Genomic DNA, 18,275 nt, shown 5'->3' on the forward strand with positions numbered 1-18,275 from the left:
CCCCCCCCCCGTTAGAGCGCTTGGTAGTACTAAGAAAGGAAAATTGATCTTCAAAGCCTTAAACGAAGGTGGAATGCGCACACTGAACTGGAGAACCAAATCAGACAATGTTTTTAAATCAACATTCTGAGTCAATGGCAGGCAAAGCATAATAGACCATTTGGCGATAAATATTGAAGCATGGCATCTAATCATGAACATGAAAGTGCTTCATAGGATTATTTTCGTGATCATGATCCACTTCTTCTGGTATTGGTGCACTCAAATTCAGGCCCTTTCTACTAAACTCCACCCAAACAGTAAGCCGCCCTACAATTGCTTTAAGACCAAATGGGAAAAATATTGCAATGGCTGATGATAAGTTTGACTCATACATTTACACCTCTAGTCTCAAATGGATGGCATTACATACCATGGCCTTAGTATTATGAAGTGACACAATAGCTTCAGCTGCAAAGGTTTAAAGAGCTGGTAGTACAAACTACTTTAGAAAGGAAGAACAGACTCTGCACTGTCCCTAAAAACGTAATATCTGAGGACCAAGGCTGGTTAGATGAGGAATGTCTAAAGTTGAAAAAAGCTTTGTCACTGGCCCGAAAGAATCGACATCTGAGCAAAACTAATGAACAACTGTTCCTCAATAGCAGGAAACAATATAAATGTTTGTGGAGGTATAAAAAGAAGCTCCACACCTGCAATCTTTGGGAAAACCTCTTGGAAGCAATAGATTCAAGAAATTCAAAACAATTCTGGGAACTCATTAGAAGGGGCTGTGAAGGCCCTCCAAAAATCTGGAGATGATTATTAATCCATAACTCTTGGTAGACAATTTCACTACCTTGTACCAGGGCAGTGGTGATATTTTATGGCAAGTATCTGACACCCCATTAGAACAACATCAGGCGATAGGTGGTGGCAATTCCTACTTAAATGAGACAGTCCAGTCAGTAAAAGACTTTTTGGACCCAAAGAATAAAAAGATTGAGCACAAAACTTCCAACCTGCATATTCCAGGCCTAGACACGACAATGATAGCTCCTGCAATTTGTGACAAATTTTGGGCTGCGAATCAACTGCAAGAAATTAGTGAAAAGGAAGTTGCTGAAGCTATTTTGGTACAATAACCCCATAAGGAAGCGGGACCAGGCAAAATCCCCAGACATGTCTACAGTAATCACCAAGCTTTATGGTTACCAATCCTAACCCATTCTTACAATAACATCTGGTTCTTAGAAGAAATTCCCTCATCATGGAGAAAGTAAATTATTGTGCCTGTCCAATTATCGGACGATGTCATTGCTTGATGGTATGAGTAAAATATTCAGTAAATTGTTGCTATCCCGTCTGAATCAGTGGCTAGAAGAGACCTAATATCACCATTGCAAGCAGGCTTCGTGGGGCATGGGGGGGCAGAGTACAGTTGATCAAGTTTTTAGGCTAAACATAATCCGTTCAAAATATGTTTGCTTAAAAAAATCTCTGCTGTACCTGATATATGTCGATCTTCAAACAGCCTTTGAAAGCGCTGACTCTCCCATATTGTGGCAAACTCTGAAGGAGATGAGAGACCCAGAAAAGATCTTGAAGTTATTAGTTGCATGGCATTCTGGCAACACCACTAGGGTTAGATATAGTATCAGGGGTGAATAAACAACTGAGATTCTGATCCAACGAGGTGTTAAACAAGGCTGTGTCCTTGCACCAACTCTCTTTAATTGCTACATAAATGATGACAAAACCCTGAAGGATCTTAACCTTGATGAGCCTAAACTAAACACTGAAATTATACTAATATCACTGTTTGTCAATGATGCAGTGCTGCTGGCCAGAACAGAGTTATCGATGCACTGTTTGCTGAAAGGGTTGGAGTCCGTTTCTGCCACGAGAAAAGTGACTATCAACGCTGGGAAAGCCAAATACATGATCCTCAATCAAAAACAGAAGTTGCAAGCTACTTTCAAGGTCTACAACAAACACTTGGATCAGGTATCAACATATGATTATCAGGGCATTCACATGGATAGAAAGCTTTTGTGGATCCGACAGATATTCAAAAGCAATATTTCCCTTGCCCAGCAAGCTGGAGCAGTGTTAAGATTTTCAAAATCTACTGGCAATCACTCTGTGAGTACGGCACTACTGGCCTATAAAATGAAAGCAAGAGAAGCAAGTAGATATGGTGCGATGGTCTAAAAGGTACAAGAAGACCGCAGTAATACAAATCACAGAAGTTATTTTTTTAAGACAGCTGTTGCATCTGGGCCCTGGAACGCCAACGGATGCCACGAGAATAGAGCCACACATAGGAAAAATTTAAGATTACATTGCATTGGCACCAATAAAATACTGGTTCTGCATTTGGTCCAAGGAGGAACTTGCCTTATATGGAGCAACATTAATAGGCATTATGAAGTTACAAGATCACCTTAATGCCCTGGTCAACATTGATCTAGAGGAGTTCTGCCAAAAAAAAAAAAACACAAAGGTCAGTTTAGATGTGGTTAGAAAAGGCATACTGGGACTTAAGAAATGTTATGATCTATAATCAGCCAGACCCCATGCTAAAACACAGTAATTTAACAAAGAGCACGACCTTGTCATTTTTTACTGATGATATCTGCCCAGTGGAAAAAATATGTCTCCAGTTAAAATTATGTCTGGAGTACTGCGAGTAGCCACAGTAACCAAGAGTTGGTCCCCAAATCAAACATTTGTGGTGGAGATAGGTCGCTGTCCTTGTGTCCTAGGTGGTCGAGAAACATTATCCCACTTCCTTTTGTTATGTCATTTTACACTCATCCTCGTAAGCAGTTACGTCCACTGTTCCAAAGGTATAAAATTAGGAAGTGTAAGCAGGCCTGAGCCCTGTGGATGCGATCTGATGAAAGAGATATTGTGATGGTGGTTTCAACTTATATTTTTATTGCATCGAAACAAAGATCAGAAGTACATAAAGCATTGTACGCAGACACATAATGTTCATCTTTTGATTATAGTAGCAGTTCTCCAATGCCATGCAAGTGACATTACAAAACTTTCTTAATATATTTTATAGGAACAGAAAAATAGATCAATGTTGCCAGTGCTTGAAATGGAAAAATTAAAGTGCAGGTACTCTGTGCCAGAGTACCGGCTTGTTTCTGAGAAGTGCTGGTACTCTCCAATTAAAAGTATTACGTTTTTCTTGAGATGTGCCGGTACTCTCCCTCTCAAAATAAAAAAGTGCCGGTACTCAGTAACTGCCCATTTAAAGCACTGAATGTTGTACATGGTTAAGCAACACTAGCAGGTTTCTTCGTGGATGTGTTTCTATGACCTTTTATATGCACTGGGAATGCATTTGGGGCGAATTGCGGTTTGCTTGTCGAAAGTATTTTGTACTTGCTGTGTTCCTACTATTAAGGTATGGTTAACAACGTGAACTTTGCTGGTTGTTGCTGGGCTCACGGCTAGTGAGTGAGCGGATCCTTGGAATGTTTACGATTATTATACCGCGATAATTGTTGCTGGCCTGGCACAGGTTGAGGGGAGTGTACTAGTATTCTAAGGCTTGTAGCATTTTGGAATATTTTTTGATACACTTCCCCTCATCTGTTTTAGCACGTATACTGCGGACACACTAAAGCCATATAGTAGCAACAGAGATGGCAGTAATGTGCTTAATGAGCTCATTCATTCAAGTCTGATAGAGACGTTTTCTTTTCTCTGTCACTCCTTGTGCCTGCCAACACTGTCTGAAAATCATATTTACTCTATTCACACATATCTTTACACCTCGCATTACATCAAATTTTACTCACGTTATTTACTATTTCCAGGGCCACTGGAATTATTCCATTTTGTGGCTGCTGCTTTTTCCATAAATTATGGATTTCCCCTATATGTCACATAATCCAACAGCTGCTTAATCTGCATATTTTAACAAAAAACTTGTTTCTAGCTCAAACAGTTCAAAAGCTACTAAAATGCAGCAACATGAATTGCTGCACTGTGGAAGGCCCTTCAAAAAGTTTGATACTGGTCATCTGTCTGTTGCTTACTGCTGTATTTGGGTGTCACATTGGTTTTCATGGTGTGAAACATTTGTCCAGATAGCGTTAACATGTACAAATTATAAGATAGTGAATTAATGCTATCACAATATGTGCTGCATAATTTGCCTTTTTCTTGCCACATAATTTAGTAAACTCTGCTGCAATAACTTGGTCCTCCACTGTCGCACAATTCCAGTGGCCTTGGCTATTTCCTATATACCCAAATCAGTTTTCTATAGCCAATCGTAATTTTATACACTCAATACCCACCATTTTTTGGGTCCTTACAGTACAATCTCCTTCCTGAGTCCCAACAAAAGACCCACCCTTTTCGTACAGGTAAAGAACACATTTTCTATTCCAACCACACACAGCACACCCACCACTGCACCTGCTTACCACGCAACTTTTTCTTTATTCCCCGTATGTAATTTTTTGTATGGCACACATTTTTCAGCACACATAGGTAGCACTTTCAGTCACAAGTAATTCCCCCACTTTCATTCGTCTCATGCTTTTCTTTCACTCCATCAATGTTCGTGCTTCATCCTATTTTCACTTCTATTTTTAGGTCTCACCTACACAGCACATGTGCTGTGCTGAGAGACGTATTGTTTACTATTCAGCGGACGTACAATACGCCCACAGCACAGTATTGGTTGTTTCCATCGTCACATTCATTTAAAATCTTTCGACTGCTTAACTCCAGTAGGTTTTTCTTCCTTTCTTATGTTAGCTCCTCACTGGAGCATGAACCAAGTACATTTTTTTCCTCGTCTTTTTGCAACGCATTACATTTTTTCTATAAGCCTTTCGATATTATTTCTGGACGTGAGATGTGCTTTCCTTCTATTAACACTGGCATACTACCTATTTATATTGCTTTCAGCCCCTTTAGTTACTTACACCTACAACTGTACTACTCTACACCACTCCATTTCACTCTATGCCAGTCCACTCTACTCCACACGAATCGTACTACTCTGAGCCACTCTCCTTTACACTACGCCATTAACATTTAGCTATGCTGAACAGTAGCCACGCTGCTGTACAACATGGCGAAAAGGCATTGGCAAAGTCAATAGTTCTAACATAGATGAGACCTATTGGCTTTGCCAATGCTCTTTAAACCTGTAAAGGTCTGCATCCAGCTGGTATTTTAGCTTACTGCTCCAACACTCAGATTTCGCTTTTTTTTCTATTCCAATCCCAATGTCTTTGACTCGTGCTCTAGTCTACTGCTGCTCTTCAGCACAATTCCCTCGCATCTAGTTCTGCTTCTCCATCGCCATTTACTAGGTAGGATATTTTAATTTCAATCGTAATAAAGAAAACATTTAACTGTTTTACCAGCATATCGAGGCCTGACCGGTGGATTTGCGAAAGCTTATTCAGTCAATCTTTTCAATTATACTTTTCCCGTTCCTATTCATAACTTCCCTCAGCTTTATGTGAAGACTCCACCTCTCCATTCACTGTTCACTCTACTGTAAGTCCACACGGTATCCTCCATTGCAACTTTCAACTCTTGCCCATGGCCATTCTCAGTGTTACTCACTTCTGGGCCTCATAGGTCTGCTCTTGGACCCAACAGATCCAACACTGAATGCATCAACTGGTCCCCAAATCAGCCTGCCCTTAGTCCAATACACTATTTATTTCATAACCTTTAAGTAGCTTTGAGTTGCCAAACTGAACTAAACTATCGACAGACAACGATCTATTGAAACCACATTTATTGTCTGTGGTATGTTTTACGTTTAAAAAAAAAGGAAAGTGGCAAGAAGAATAAAACAAAAACACAGTATGAAATGCGAAAGAATGCCTCGTATGCATTTACGATTTTCAACCACCGAGTTTACCTAGCCTGCTTACTCTTCCACTCCATCGCCATGCTTCTCCCAACCTCATTTAACACAGCCTTCCAAAGCATGGTAACCTTAGGTCTTTCTCACCTTAATACTTTCCCCACTGAGGAGATAAATGCTCTCATTCCGACTATTGAGCGGTGAAAATGCCCTAAAGTAGTTCCATTACTGTATCTTCCACTCACCCTCCAGCCAAAGTACTGCACCATTCTGAATGCAGAAGTAGATTGACCACATCCTAAATATATTTTCCATCATTCTGAAATGTCCCCCTTTTGCAAACCACCCCCCTTACACACACAAATTCTTCAATGCACTACCTGAAATAATTTGTCTAAGCAATTAACATACAAAGTGTAACGCGGATTCAGATTGAAGAAACACTATCAGCGCCAGAGTCTACAATTACCTCGGTAATCAGAATGAGTCCCTAAGCATCCCCATTGTACCTGGATAAAAAATATTATAAGGTAAAAGCAATCGAGAAAGATAATACTACTGTACAGCGATAGAATTTGGGAAATGCCATGTAATTTTGAATGTAACTAATAGTAAAGAAAACGCTATCCTCCTTCCCGACATAGTTTTCACAAGGAAAATCTTCCAATTAATACCTGCAGGATTTCAAGCAGAGAAAAAATCGCCAGGACCACGCGCAATGTGTAACCAAATTGGAATCTGAAATGCGACACAAATGCCATTTCTTCCGGATCTGAATTTAACAAGAGACTCCAAATGAACCCTATGACCAAAAGTCCATACGTTTTTTTTCCATTTTCTTCTTAACTTTCTATCCTTCTCCACCCCCAGGTACCTTCCCAGGATCTGTCCTATTTCTCCTTGCTCAATGGTTCTTTCTTTACCGTATACACCCCATTGTCATGCTACTCTTATCGTCATCAACCGTGCATTCTCCTCTCACAGGCCCTTTCTCATCAGTTCTCACTCATTTTCCATCACTATTTGTGTTCGTCACTTAAAAGTTCTTTTTATGGGAGCCTTTTCCGAAACCTGGACTTAAATTAAGTTCGCAGTGTTGCACCATATAAAAGGTGTATGCAAATATCCCAGAGCACCTAAAAACAGAAACAATAAACACGAGAAGCCAGCAGAGAAACTCTGAAAGCAGGAAATGACCTATAATAGACACACTTTGCCAGTAAGTATAGGAACCGAGTGAAATGGGTTACGCTTGCAGAAAGACTGTGAGAGAATCTTTAAGAACTCTTTTTACGATCGGCTAATAAAGAAACAAAGAGGCAAGTTGTTCAATTTGTAGCGCATGCTCTTCTGATATACTGTGCAAAACTATATATGCTTTAAAACTAACGGCGTATTGATCTGTCTAAATAGTAGAAGACATAATAACCCTTTACAAGGCAGAAATGTTTTGTTCACTATTATTATTATTAACTATATTGATACAGTGATTAGCTATTGAGGAGATTAAGTATTTGGGAAGGAGGGGCCTGCCGAACATAAACTCAGTGCGTATTCCTTCATGCATCTGTCCTCTACATGGCCTTTGCCATTCCCGATTGAATAAGTTCTAAACGATAAGAGTTCCTCTTTCCCTCTCTACTTTCCTCACCATTCACAGCCCCTGCAACATGTCGGACCCTCTCTCGTCATATGTCCTGTCACTCTCTTCAGATGCCACTCGTCTAGGGCTTTCCCTACTTACTGCCAGCCCTCGAGTCTCTTCCTATCATAACTGTTACCTTGTTGTCCTCTCTCTGGTCCAAGTCACAGTTCTTACCTGTTCTCTCGTGTCACTGACTCTCTTCCAGATATCTGCCCCACCGTTTGTCAGCCACTCCTCATGCACCCATATTGCTTTCTGCTCTTCCCCCGTCTCACACTGTTCTCTTCATATTCACTGACAAAAGTAATCCCGCCACACTCTGCCCGACACAGTGCAAGTCTGCTCCATTGCCACTCTCCCCATAAGCTTCCTTGTTCCCCCTTTCTAGCTGTGCTTGCACACTGTCACTACCCACCAGCTCCCCATCGTCCCACCTGGTCCATGCCTATGTCCTTAACAGCCTTCACTTCTACCTCACCCCACCACACTGCCCTCTCCCCGTCACTTCGACCAGTCACTCTCCTCTTCCAGCAGTTTTTTATCTCTTCCTCCTCTACCCCAGATGGAGAACGGCAGGCCTTCCCTATACCCCACTACCTTTCCATCTTCCAGGCTCGGGATTCCTTCCCTACTGTATCGTAACTGCCATACCCTTCCAACATCCTCTCAAGGCGGGTTGCTGTACCTCCCTTACCTGCTGTAGCGCGCTCCGGGCCCGTTCTCCTGGCCGTGCCTCCCTGTTCTCAGCGCCGCTCCCTCCCGGGCCACCTCCGCTCCTCCTCCATCCCCGTAACTCCCACTGCACCCCCCGCACCCCGTACCGACAACAACATTCGGTGACGTCACTCGCCGTCACGTGACCGGCCCAGCTTGCCAAAAATAGAATGCCCCCGCCTCCTCTCACAATGGGGCGTGGCCACCGGCGAGAAACAGTGTGTGAGAGAGAGCGAGAGTGCAAGCCGTTTGGAAAAAAAGAGAAGGAAAAGGATAGCGCACCCACAGGTGAGGAAAAGAAAGAAAGACTATCGCGAATAAGCCTGTTCTAGGAGGCCATCTTGAATAGGGGCACGTAGTTTAATTGCAGTTGATGCTAATTGTGAAATTTGTCACATCCAAATCATATCTTAAAAATTATATGTGTAGAAAGGATATATATATCAGAGCCGGCCTTTGCAAGGATAGCGGCCTGGTGGACAGAAATATTGAGCAGGCGTGTCCACCTTTAATTTTTTGTGAATATATTTGGACCACATCTGGGGCCTCCCAAAATCTATCCGCGTGCAAAACCATTTCTTCTTAAACAGGGTGTTCAGGCAATAACATGAAATCATTATTATGCATTTGCTGCTGAATAGTACAAAACAGACACAGAGGGGTCCTTGGACATCCGTGTAAAATATTTCCGATTATATTCAGGGCACCAGTCCTAAAAAAGAAGTGGGGGGACTAAGCAAGTTATGCAGTATGCAAGTACAACACGTGTGTGGCATCACAAAAAAATGTTCTAGCTACACGTCAAGAATTTTCATTTCTATTAAGGACGCAGAGGTGAGGATTATGCTTCTTCTTTGCGGTTTAATATTGTACAAACACAACAGCTAATAAAATTAACTTTTTTCAAAACTACATTACCCGAAAACAATGACATCACAAGTCTTAATCACAGTACATCTCATCATATATATCCGATAACATCCATAACTGTTCCTCTTTCTTTGCACTGAAGATAAAAGTCTTGTAACATAAATGAAAAAGTCTTAACACGAAATTCATGGACCGGGTCCAATGAGGAGGCTACAGAGTCCAATGAACTGCCAGGCTAACACGCCAGAAGAGGACACAAATTCCACGTCTTGTCCATCATACAGACTTCTGATCGGAAACTGGAAAACAATTAGAGAATAATATTGTAACATGCAGTTGGAAAATAGTTTTGGATTGCACAGCTGAACACAAGCAGTCATAAGTGAAAATAAGCACATCAATGAAAGTATACAAACTTGAGAAAATACGAGACACACTTCAAAACCCACTTTATTGAACATCAGATCGTTCATATGTATAATTGACAATTTCTTGGGTGGGCAACCGTTATAGCGCATGTGTGGGATAATCCTCGCCTCCATGTCCTTAATAGAATTGAAAATTCTTGATGCTTAAGCTAGAAATTTGTTTATTCTATGTCATGACCAGAAGCTTTGAATTTTGCTCGTTCAAAGCTGCTGTAAGACAATAGAGGCTACATCTAAAATCAGTTTATAATAAAATGTTTTAAATGTAGAGTTGGATGACAAGCCTGCTGCTCTCATTATGTCTTGTAACTGGGATCCTAGAGAGAAAGTCTTTGATGCCATGGCACCTCGTACAGACTGAAGTATCAACTCCTCCTTCCGTCAGAATCCATCTCACCCAGCGAGCTAGAGTACCTGAAGACACTGGGTGGAAAGGCTTCCGAAGCGAAATCGGGCGTTAACCTCCAGGAGACTGACAAAATTCTCTGGCGTGAGCCTCATATTCTCTTAAACATTGTACAACACACAGTTTAAGTTCTTCAGGAAAACTAGGATATGTTACTTGCCTGGAAAACTTCTGGTGATAGAAAAAGTAACCCCATTTGGGGAGTGGACTCGGCCAGAAATGTCTAGAGATCGCACATCTGACTTCCTTCTATATGATATTAAACACAGTAGTATGGTCAACTTAGCTGAAAGTTGTTTCCTAGACAGGTCAGCATTGCAAGACCCATGCCGTAAGAAAGTTAGGATAATATTAACATCCCATAAATGCGCATACTTAGGTTGCAGCGGGTTGGTCAAACGGATCCACCTCATCACCCTACTTACCAAAGGGTGTTCTATTGGTTTCCCTTAATTAATACGTGACCTGCTGAAATGGCTGATCTGTAATTATTGACTGAGAAGTATCCTAAACCTTCAGATGTCATCTCTGCTAATAAATTGACTACAGAAGCAACAGGGGCCCCCAAGGGATCCAGACTCCGTGAGTTGCACCAACCCACCCATCTACACCAGGCCAAAGCATAGCGTTTATGAGTGGAATTCGACCAGGATGCTGATATGAAAGAGACAGATTGCTCCGAAAGGTCTGGCAGATACCAACGTTGACGGAAATGCGCTGAACCATGAGCTGCAGTTTGTTCTGATCGAGGAGGGGATGAGACAGACCTGCTAAGTCTAACAAGAGCTCTGGGATCAAGGGAATCTGAACTGGAAGATCCCTTGGCATTTCCAGAAGAACTAGAAACCAAGGTTGCGCTCTCCAAAGGGGAGTGATCAGGATCAGCTCTGCTTTCTGATGTAAGGGGTGAGTTGTCACCCTGGGTATCATTATGAAGGTGGGAAAGACATACAGTAGAGGACCCATCCACTGTTGAAGAAAGGCATCCATGTCCATTGCCGTGGGATCCGATCTCCAAAAGTAGAACCGGTGCAGCTGATGGGAGAGGTGAGACGCATAAAGATCTATGTGACATTGGCCCCCTATCTCCTTTGAAGTGCTTGGAACATCGATTGATGTAGTTGCCACTCGCTTGGGTCCCTATGAAATCTGGAATTCCAGTCCGCTATCGTATTGAGCTTGCCTGGAAGGTATTCCGCTGTCACTGTAATCTGATTCTGAAAGCAGTAGTGCCAAAAAGCTCGTGCTATCTCTGCTAGAATTCAAGATCATGTCCCGTCTAGCTTGTTGACATAACGGACCGCTGAAATGGTGTCCATGCGCAAAAGTCTGCAACAGTTGGAACAAGGTGCCAGAGTTTTTATTGCAAAGGAGCCTGCTAACAGCTCCAAGCAGTTTATGTGAAGGTAAAATTCTTAGTGAGACCAGCGGCCTCCTGTGGAAATGGAATTTCACCTGGCTCCCCAGCCCCACTTGCTAGCATCTGATTCTAGAATAATATCCAGTCAAGAGTCAAAAATGGCTCTGCTGTTCCATGCTGACATGTGATCTAGCCACCACTGAAGTTCCCTGCGAGTCTCCAGGGTGAGATCTATGAGCTCTGCAAAAGAGAGGCCCTTCTGGAGATGGTAGATTTTCAGGCGTTGTAGCGCTCTGTAATGCAAAGGCGCTGGAAAGATGGCTTGTAAGGAAGACGCTAGCAAGCCTACTATCCTGGCAAGTATTCTGAGAGAGATCTTGTCTTTGCGTAGAATGAACCGGATCTCCTTCTGGATTGAGTACAATTTCTGGTCTGGAAGGGAAAGGAGAGAAGAAGAAGAGTTGATCTGAAACCCCAGAAACTCCATCTGCCGAGCTGGGGTCAGAACAGATTTCTTCTCACTGATCAGAAACCCCAGATATTGGAGCAACTGAATGGTCCACTCTAAATGTTGCGTGAGTGACTGGACGTCTTGGGCCATAAGTAGAATGTCGTCTAAGTAGATGATCATGCGAACTCCCTTTGAACGGAGATTCTCTACTACTGGTTGCATAACCTTGGTGAAGCACCAAGAAGCAGATGAGAGGCCAAAAGGGAGGACCTTGAGGTGAAACCACTGACCTTCGCATCTGAATTGTAGGAACTTCCTATGAGGGGGAAAAATTGGAATTGTGAGATAGGCATCTTTCCCGTCCAATCGTACCATCCAGTCGCCTTCTCTGAGAATGTCTCTGAGAAGATGGATCCCTTCCATCTTGAAGTGGCGGTACAGGATCCAACTGTTGAACTCTTTCAAGTTTATTACTAGACGTGATCCCCCTCCTTTCTTGTTTACTGTAAAGATATTGCTGCAAAACCCAAGGGGACCGGTTGGCACGGGGCAATTGTGTCTTTGATTAGCAGTTGATGTATCGCTTGCCAAAAAAAGGCTTGATCTAGTTGGGAAGAATGGATTGGTTTTGGCAGGGCCGTCTGCTGAAGGTTGCCAAAAAACTCTAGATGGAAACCTGACACTTTCTCTAGTACCCATTGATCCGATGTCAGTAATGACCAGTTGTGCAGAAAAAATCTGGTTCTGCCCCCCAGTTTCACTAGAGAGGGAAATATCAAGCTTACCTTGAGGATAGGAGCCTGAATTGTAGTTGCTCCAGGAAGCACCTCGGCTGAAGCGGACACAACCTGCTCCTGCTCTGGCGGGGTAGAAAGTGTCTCTGGGTTGAGACACGTATCCTCTGCCTGGGTGAGGGCTGCGTGTGGTGGAGCGGCCAGACAGATGCCCTCTACCTCTGCCGGCCCTGGCAAAAATGCGGTTCTGAAATACTTTATTCAGCGATGTCTGGGCCTTGTCATGGGCTGTAAACATATGGACAAACTTGCCCAAGTCCTTAACAAATTTACTTCCAAACAGAAGTCCATCAGCCAGTGGCCCCAGCTCTGCGTTAGCTAGATCCGCCAGTTTGGGGTCTATGCGCAGCAGGATAGATCGTCTCCTTTCCATGGAGATGGCACAATTTGTGTTGCCCAGGATGCATAAGGCACGCCGAACCCATCCAGCTAGGGTGTCAGGATCAATCCTAGAGCCGGATTCTTTAGTAGAAACTGCTAGGTCTAGGATTTTGCACAGTGGGCCTGTAAGATCTGGGACTTTGTCCTGGCAGGACTTCCAAGATCCATCTATGCCCTTCTTCGGGTCTTTTGTGGAGCATTGGCTAAAAGTCGCCAGATTCGGGTCCAGTTCAGGGGTCAAGGCTACTTTGTCAGGGATATCCAGTCCAGTCGATGACATTCGGACCGGAGGCGATGCCTAACGTCCTTGTCTAGGGCTTTCCGTAGCCTTGCGTGGGCGTAGTCTGTCACTGCAGGTAGGGGAGTCCAGTCTGAGGACCTAGGGTGGACAATCGCATCTGGGTCAAAGTTGAGGGAAGGCGCAGGATCAATACCGTCGGAGGATGGAGGAGGGCCCTGATGTTCGTCACAGGAGTGACGTTGTTGTTCTGGTTCTGCCATTCGCTCATTGTAGCTTTTGTAAGAGGGACTGGATAGGGGGTCTGCTCACTGATTAATATACAGGGGGTTTCCCAGTAGTTAAGGGCCGTAAAGGATGCAAAAACACCAGACAAGAAGCTCTTGCTTCTAAAAGTCTTTTGAATTTATCACCCCCTCCGGAAAAATCATGTTATGGCTTTAATACAGCCCTGGCACACAGGCGTGAGGGGAACGCTCTGCTCAACCGTTCTACAATCACATGGGAGCCGACTCTAGCCTGCTGAGTGTGATGGCGTGAGCTCACTGTCCAAAATTCAATTCCGGAAACAGACCCGCGAAGGGCGCGTGTGCGGGCAGTGTGCTAGAAAGAGGACTGCGGTCCCCTCGTCAAGTGCTTGTTCCCCTTGCCTCCTCGCACCCCTGCCAGGTGCAATAAATGTTAATTGGCCTGCTGCTCGCCGTCGGAGAGAAAAGCTGCTAGTGGCTCAAATGAAACCGCTTTTATCACTCTGGCAGCAGCGGATCAATGAAGCATTTTTCCCCGAGGGCGCGCACAGACAAAATACAACTTATATACCGTTCAAGGGTAGATGCACGTTTCTCTAAGATATATGTGCTGTCGCAAGAAGACCAAAGCGATACAACATCGAACTGGTTATCGCATGCACAAGAACAACAGAGTATGGGCCAGATGTATGAAATATTTTTGCACTCGCAAACGGTGCGAATCGGTAAATTCGGCCGTTTGCGAGTGCAAAAACGTGGTCTGCGATGCATGAAAGGCATTCGCAGACCAAAAATAAGAAATCGCAAAATTTGCGAATTTTTGCGGTGCAACCTGGTTTTGCGAGTCGCATTTTGCGATACGGTATTTCCAGTAGGAAATTGCGAGGTGCAAAATGCGAATCGCAAAATCCAAATCGCAAATAGATGCATTAAAAAATCGCAAATAGCGATTTTTCGCAGAATGGCATTTTGCACATGCAAAATACCACTAAGTGAAAGCAGGTTGTAACCAGGTGCAACCTATATAAAGAGGCCCAGAATGCCTCAGACTCTGTTCCACAATGGCTGCACTCTACGTCATGGCGAGGAGGATGAGGATCCTGGCAGGTTTGAGGAGAGGGAGGAGGAGACAGGAGCGCATTTTCAGAGTGCGCATTACACTTTTTGACCTGACAGAGGAGGAAATATATGAGAGGTATAGGTTGAACTCAGCCATGATACTTGATCTGATAGCTGAGCTACAACCTCTACTGCAGCTAAGGACACATCGGGGGTCATTCTGACCCTGGCGGCCGGTGACCGCCAGGGTCACCGACCACGGGAGCACCGCCAACAGGCTGGCGGTGCTCCCAAGGGCATTCTGACCGCGGCGGTTCAGCCGCGGTCAGAAAGGGTAAACCGGCGGTCTCCCGCCGGTTTACCGCTGCCCCATTGAATCCTCCATGGCGGCGGAGCGCGCTCCACCGCCATGGGGATTCAGAAACCCCCTACCGCCATCCTGTTCATGGCGGGAAACCCGCCATGAACAGGATGGCGGTAGGGGGTGCCGCGGGGCCCCTGGGGGCCCCTGCAGTGCCCATGCCAATGGCATGGGCACTGCAGGGGCCCCCGTAAGAGGGCCCCACAAAGTATTTCAGTGTCTGCTTTGCAGACACTGAAATACGCGACGGGTGCAACTGCACCCGTCGCACCCCTGCAACTACGCCGGCTCAATTCTGAGCCGGCGTCCACGTTGCAGGGGCATTTCCGCTGGGCCGGCGGGCACTCTTTTGGAGAGCGCCCGCCGGCCCAGCGGAAATGTTTGAATGGCCGCCGCGGTCTTTTGACCGCGGTGCGGTCATTTGTCGGCGGTACCTTGGCGGACGGCCTCCGCCGTCCGCCAAGGTCTGAATGACCCCCATAGTATCCCCACCCATGTGCAGGTATTATGCTCCTTACACCTACTCGCCTCAGGGAGCTATCAAGGGGTCATAGCAGCGGCTGGGGGGGTGTTACAGAGCACCCTCTCCAGATTTTTTAATGCATTTATCAACGCCATGCTAAGCAAACTCCAACAGTACATCAGATTCCCCCACACCCCACAGGAAATACAGCAGACAAAAATTGAGTTTTATCAGATAGCACAGTTCCCCCACGTCCTAGGTGCCATAGATGGCACACATGTGGCAATCTGTCCACCATCAGTCACAGAGTATGTGTACCGCAACCGTAAATACCAACATTCCATGAATATACAGGTGATATGCAATGCCTCCTATATCATAACTGATTTCATGGCCAGGTACCCAGGGAGCACACATGATTCATACATCTTTCGTCACAGTGGGATTCACACAAGACTGCTAGCTGGGGAGTTTGGTGAAGGATATCTACTAGGTACTGTCACTCTTTACACTGGCGCATAGATAACAAACCCGTGTCAGATGGCTGAGTTACTCATCACACCTTCTGTCCCTTCCAGGAGACAGTGCCTACGCAGTGCGCACCTACATGATGACGCCCTACCTCAATCCCACAACACCACCAGAACGGAGATACAATGCAGCACACAGGGCAACCCGCAACGTGGTGGAGCGCACATTTGGCCTCCTGAAGAGTTGATTCCGTTGCCTCCACAAGAGTGGAGGGGCACTACAGTACAGTCCAGACCCCACATGTAGAATAGTGGCTACTTGTGCAATCTTGCACAATATAGCTACAACCAGGGGCATACCTATAGAGATCAGTGACACTGAATCAGATGAGGATGACGATCCCATACCACCTCTACAGCCAGCAGACAGGACCAGTGCAGCAGAGGGAAGGCAAAGGCGTGCTGACATCACACACAACCATTTCAGACGTGAGTATGAATGACAAAACTCCACTGACAACTGTACCTGCAGTGATAGAAATGTATTACCTTACGTCAGGTAATGAATGGTGAAAAATGAAGTCAACAGGTGATGGCAAAAACTAACATAAACAAATTAACTGAGTCCCGCACTATTACATCATAGTGGGAACACCAGTGTCAATGTGGCAAGAGTCACTTCCTCCTCCCACGCACACCACTCGAGTGCCCAGTTGACTCACTGGCACCCTGAATGTCACCCTCAGTGGCAGTGCTGCGCCTGGCACTGCGGCGTCTGGTGTCTGATGCAGGTACTGCCACACTACTAAGGCTCGAACTGTCCTCAGTGTCCCCCAAGGCTACCTCACTGGGAGTGGCAGATCTCTGTCCCATGACTAGTTCAATCACATTAGTGATTTGTACAAGGCCCTGGACCACATCCCTGCTGGTGTGTGCAGCCTCCACTTGGGCCGCCACAGCGCGACGGGCGATGAGTGCTGTGGAGTTTGCCATCCTGTTTGAGGACCTGCAGTAGTTTGCAAACATTGTCCTGAAGCAGTGTTCATGTCTGCGTCGGCTCACCCTTTCGTGGCGCAGCTCCTCACAGAGGTCACGCACTGCAGTAGTAAGCTCCCTAGTGTCCTCAGAGGCCTGCTCCTGTCCCTCACGCAGCTGGGTGATGTTGCTGTTCAGTGTGTCAAGTTGCCGATGCAGGCCCATCATATGTCTATTGTGGACTCTCAGGTTCCGGTCCAAACTCAATATTCTCCTGTTTTGCAGGCGCTGTTGCTGCAACACAGCAGCCTCAAGTCCCCCGAACAAGGATGGACCCTCATGCGGTTGCTGCTGGGACACTGTGGCACTCCTACATTGTGCTGAATGACCCCCTGTCCTCCGGTATCTGGCTGCGCCTGTCTGGTGCAGACGGTGTGCTTGGCCCCTCCTGCTGCACATCCGAGTCGCCACTGAGGTCTGGCAGTGGTAGTGGCCTGGGCCTGCGGCGCACAGTGGAGATGTTGAGGGACCCACTGGTGTTGGTGTCAGAGGGCTGCTGGGTGTCCGTCTCCCCTACACAAGGACTGTGTGTGGCTGCTGGGCCAGGCCCACCTGCAACAACAATATGCAGCATGTCAGTTCTGTATGTTACATTATCTGTCCGAAAATGGCAATAAAGGTACAGGTACTGCTCTACATGGTGTTGTGTGTGTTGTGTTACCTTGGGTGTCACTATGCTTCCTTACATTGTCATGGTACTGTCTGTACTAGTTTGTGGACAGCAACTCCCATAATGCATTGTTGTGCTGCTTCTCAGATGTGGACTGGACTACTTCACACACTACTTCACATTACATGCTAATTCCTAAGGGGCTTTTATGCATGCACATATTGGGTTCACACAACAACATTGCACTTACCTTGGCTGGTACTTGGTTGAGCGGAGGTGTCGATATCTGTGACCCCTGTCACAGCTTCAGGGAGGAGTGTGGATTCCACCAGGTCCTCCAGTGGTGTGGCAGGTGGTTCGGTTGGGGGTCCGCCACCTGTGCCCCTGGCCTCTGCAAGTCTCCTTGCCACCCTCTCCTTTGCCCAGGACCACAGGTCGTACCGCCTTTTCTTAATCTCCTCAATGGAGCGCTGTGCCACTCCAATGGCGCAGATTTTACCCTGGATGTCAAGCCATAGCTTTCTTTTCTCGCTCTCAGGAACCTGGAGTGATGATTTACCAAACAGGCGGTCATGGCTCCTCACAACCTCTTCTGTCAGTACCTCCAGCTCCTGTTCACTGAACTTGAGTTTGCGCTTCCTCTCCTGCTTCTCCTGTGATGTACCTTGGGGCTCCATTCTGGCTCAGGTGTTGCTGCTCCTTCAGAGTGCTGCTCTATGTGGCTGGGCTGCTCTCACTCAGGATGCTGGTTTGGGTGTGGCACCTGACACTGCCTGGGATGACTCATTTCCTGCTGGTGATGTCATCAGGCTCCTCCAGGTGTGCATTCTCGAACTTTCTCACATTTTGCGAATTTTTTACCGAATCGCAAAAAAATCGCAAATTGCGAGAATGCAAATT

The 18,275-nt window shown here is 45.6% G+C and overlaps 1 protein-coding gene across 6 annotated transcripts in view; it reads right to left on the bottom strand.

Annotated features, from left to right (window-relative positions):
• The window catches only part of HDAC5 (histone deacetylase 5), a 962,367-nt gene extending 954,022 nt beyond the window's left edge, over positions 1-8,345 (bottom strand). For 3 of the 6 annotated variants that reach the window (XM_069237855.1, XM_069237854.1, XM_069237859.1), the window contains exon 1: positions 8,182-8,315. The gene's annotated coding sequence lies outside the window, so the exon portion shown is untranslated. Of the gene's footprint in view, positions 1-8,181 lie in introns of all 6 variants that reach the window. The other 3 variants (XM_069237853.1, XM_069237857.1, XM_069237856.1) reach the window with 3 other exon arrangements.
• Between the last annotated feature and the right edge of the window lie 9,930 nt (positions 8,346-18,275).

This window comes from Pleurodeles waltl, chromosome 6 (assembly GCF_031143425.1).
Source record: "Pleurodeles waltl isolate 20211129_DDA chromosome 6, aPleWal1.hap1.20221129, whole genome shotgun sequence".
NCBI classification, from domain to species: Eukaryota; Metazoa; Chordata; class Amphibia; order Caudata; family Salamandridae; genus Pleurodeles; species Pleurodeles waltl.